This window comes from Saccostrea cucullata, unplaced genomic scaffold, assembly GCF_032062105.1.
Source record: "Saccostrea cucullata isolate Sc308-1 unplaced genomic scaffold, CSIRO_AGI_Scuc_v1 ctg1038, whole genome shotgun sequence".
In the NCBI taxonomy this organism is placed as follows: domain Eukaryota; kingdom Metazoa; phylum Mollusca; class Bivalvia; order Ostreida; family Ostreidae; genus Saccostrea; species Saccostrea cuccullata.
Window position 1 is genome coordinate 1 of NW_026924623.1, and position 4,014 is coordinate 4,014.

At 34.9% G+C, this 4,014-nt stretch overlaps 1 long non-coding RNA gene across 1 annotated transcript; it reads left to right on the top strand.

Annotated features, from left to right (window-relative positions):
• The first annotated feature begins 1,547 nt into the window (after positions 1-1,547).
• On the top strand, positions 1,548-3,514 carry LOC134266876 (uncharacterized). The gene is made up of 3 exons (XR_009992059.1): positions 1,548-1,775; positions 2,145-2,231; positions 2,887-3,514. It is a non-coding gene; the product is annotated as an uncharacterized LOC134266876 (long non-coding RNA).
• The last annotated feature ends 500 nt before the right edge of the window (positions 3,515-4,014 follow it).

Below are 4,014 nucleotides of genomic sequence, written 5' to 3' on the forward strand. Positions count from 1 at the left end.
CCTAAACATGTGTGACTTTGGTGCAGGTGTATTACACAAATCGTCTAGGGATGGTAGAACTCGACTAATTTCAGGAGGATTAGTATCGTCTTGATAGGTAGCCATTGTACAGTGGTAAAGAGTCAAGTATTATATGTGCATGACGATCAATTCCGATGATACACACCTCGACTGAAAATGGCGGCAAAATGTCAGTCGCGCCTTCCCCCGTGATTTTCTCACTTTCTGTCACACACTCACAAAATGTCTAATCAGATGTTAACTCACAATCTTCTTCTTTAAATTCTCCACCATGTTATATGTATGTTTACTCGCTTGGCAACATATAATAATGCAAATTGTTAAAATATATTCTCTTGATAAATGACTTCGACTTCAGCACGTTTTACTTCATTTTATTATCGGAACTCTCTAGTCTCAAAATTATACAACTCAAATGTTCACGGTCAAATATCCGGATTGCTATGCAATGCCATGGTCAATAATACAACAGCAGGTCTTGTGCGGTTACAGAGGACATGACAGCATCAAGAGTTTGTAGGTGACTGAAAAGTACTATTTATAGTCCGAAATATCTGACGTTTTCCTGGCTTTTTTACTATTTCTAAATTTTACGTGCGAGGAAAACGCCATAACCGGCGCCTTTACGAAAACTGGGAATTCCAAGCAGAGGCGTCATTCTCGGGTGTATTTTCGATACTTGCAATTACTTGTCAAACTCACAATTTATCAATAGTACAATGCCTCTAGTACTTACCAATATGGTTCTTATGGTTTGTTTGTAAATATATGATCCATGATCCGATGGAAACATTTTCTCTGACTGTCGAGATTTGTTTTCATTTCTTGCGTTTACAAATTAAAAAAAATATACAAGTCCTGTATCGAAATGATGAGTGATTATTTTCTTTTCATTGATATTGTCAAGTGCTAAAAGCATTGTGCCATTGATAAATTGTAACAACGGCATTTAATGCGGTTCCCAGGTATGGGAAATCAACTCTGACTGGAAATGGCGAAATTTCCAGTTTTCGTAATGGCGCTGGTTCTGACGTTTTCCTAGCACAGAAAATATTAAAAAAAAAAAACTGAAAAATGTCAGATATTTCAGACTTTATTATTTAGAGCATATTCATCAATCACTGAGAAGGTCAAATTGGTAGATTTCCAATCGTGTATGTCTGCATATTAGTGTTCTTTTGATAAGTAATATTTCAAACAATATTTCATAAAAAATTCATAGCCATACCCGTTATACCTCATTATCTCAGGTCTATCAATATATATTTTTTCGGAGAGCTACAGTTCTGCAGCTACACTAAAACAAGATGACAAAACTTGAGGTTGCTAATATTGATTTGAAAAGGGGAAGGGAAACTAGGATAACAGACTCAACTCTGGTTTCAAAATTTGCTCCAGACCCTTAAAGTGGAGGAGAGGGAAACCAGGATTTATAAATTTTAACTACTAGAAATTTTGACTACCCCAAAAAGTAAGGAGTGGGTGGGGTGCTATTCCTCCTAAGCCCTTGATCAAGTTGGGCACAATTTCTGAATACGATAATTCTGAAAATGTGAGACTAAATTGGAGTATCCCCTTTGTCCAGTTTAATGTCTTATATCATATCCCAGTCACTATATATGCTATAGGCTCAAGTAAGTTTGTAAACAGGTCTAAAATATTTTCAGGAGAATCATGATGATAATCAGTTGCAATGTGAACTAACAAACAACCATGAAGTACAAGCAGATCCAATTAATGTGGAACAAATAAAGGTTTGTATTGAAATTTTTACATGTACTGAATTATTATGCCCAAAGAGCATGAACATATTTTTGTTTGTCCTTTCTGTCTATCTGTTGTCAGCTTTAACCTTTACCATGACTTTTGAACTGTGAGATCATATTTTGTATACATAATCCACTAATTAAGTTCTTTTAAATTACACCAACGTCAGTAACCTTTAGATCTTGATCTTGTTGCTAAAACTAGCTTCTCTATATTTGTTGATGCTGGGGGCATACTGTTTCACAAACTTATCTTGCTTTAAATTACTTTTAGCATCAACTTGTTTATTATAAAGAATCAGCAACTATATGCAGTAGGGTCATGTAAATTTGTAAACAGATATGAAATACTTTCAGGAGAATCATGATGATGATGAGTTGCTATGTGAACTACCAAATAACCATGAAGTACAACCAGATTCAAAGCATATGGAACAAATAGAGGTTTGTACTGAATTTTTTACATGTACTGAATTGTTTAGAACTACTTTGAGCATCAGCTTGTTCATAAGAGCCCAGCTTCAAAGAGTACCAGTAATCACTTTGTTCATCCATTTCTTTGTCGAGAGATAACTCAAATGCTATATGTCCTGGAAACTTCAAACTTGAAAGGATTGTGACTCAATAACTTAAATCCATTTGACCTATGAACTTCATATTTTAAACCCAGACAAGAAGCCTAAATGGGCCCATATTGCTCACCTGGTCTTCTGTCAAAGGTTGTTAAAGACTGATATCATGAGGCACATTTGTGTCATGTAAGCTGTGCTTTTGAGGCAGGTATGAAATGCATTTCAGATAAGACAATTTCATTGAAGTCTACTGTGACCTTAGCATTGAAGTTTGACATTGAGTTAGGGTCATGTCACACAACCTTATCATAAGGAGCATTGTATGCCAAGTGTGAAGCTGTTCCATGAGGCATATAGAAATACAGACCTGAAAACTCCATCAAATTTTACCTTGACCTTGACATTGAAGGTGTGACTTTGGCTCAGGGCTGTGAAACACTGTCTCAGCATGAGTAACATTTTTGTCAAAATGAACTTGTTTTAAATGAAGTTGTTAGTTGGATTGATTTTGTATCTTTCTTTTGTAGGTGGAATCAACTTCAGACGACAACTTTTCCAAACACCTTGTGAAAGTCAGCTGAATGCCAGGATTCTCAAGAGCATGAAGATAGTCCATTTCATAGAAGGAAGACCTTGATTATGTATCTTGATGCCATTGGTGAAAAGGCAGAGGTCTAACACTGACTGTGAAGAAAATGACTTGACAGCTGAAGGGAACATGAACAATTTGAATCAGATTTCTGATATGGCTCTTAAAGCAGTGAACTAAATAACATTTTCTTACTAAGTTTAAGATTTTGATATCAAAGCTTTTGGAAGGGGGATATAGGAATCACCCTGTTTTTTGTCCATCTGTCTGTGGACAACACTTGGATTATACTGCTCTAGCTCTAGTTGGTTAAAATAGATAATATCTAAAATCAAATGTGTCATACTTATTGTTTACTGTGCATAAATGTACTTTGAAGAACATATTGTATAAGTAGAATTTTAGCGAGGATTTAATTTTGGCATTATTAGAGAGGGTGCTGACATCGCTAAAATTGAATATTGCTAAAAATTAATGTCTTATTATTTGTAATAGCTTCTTTAGTAAACATTTTAAAATTGCTAAAATTACTTCTGGCTAAAAATAAATTAGCAGACTTTGGTAGAAATCGCTAAATTTGCATCTCGATAAAATTTCCACTTATAGGATATGTTATTATTTCTAGAAAAATATTTCTGTAAAATATTTGACTGTACACTTCAGAAAAAATTCAGTCTCAGAATCAGGTACAAGATATGCTGTAATGGTGCCTAGTTGTGTCGCCTGCATAGCAAGGGGACTCTTAGGGATCACTTCTCCATTGTCTGTCAGTCTGACTAGCTGACCATCAGTCTATCTGTCTGTCACAATGTCATTCCTGAGACACACATTTTCAATGGAAAACACTTGTTTTACGTTCATATCTTTGATACTTTTAGTGAGCATTGATATTTGACCAGTTGATTGGTCTTTGATAGTAAAATAAGATAAAACTTGAAATATAAAGTTGCTGTAAACTACATTTTCACAAGCCTTGCTGATGTTAAGGTTTATTTTCATTTGAATAAGTATAAGGTCGTCTTGTGTTTAACAGACACGACTTCTCATTATACCCCCTGTAAAGGAA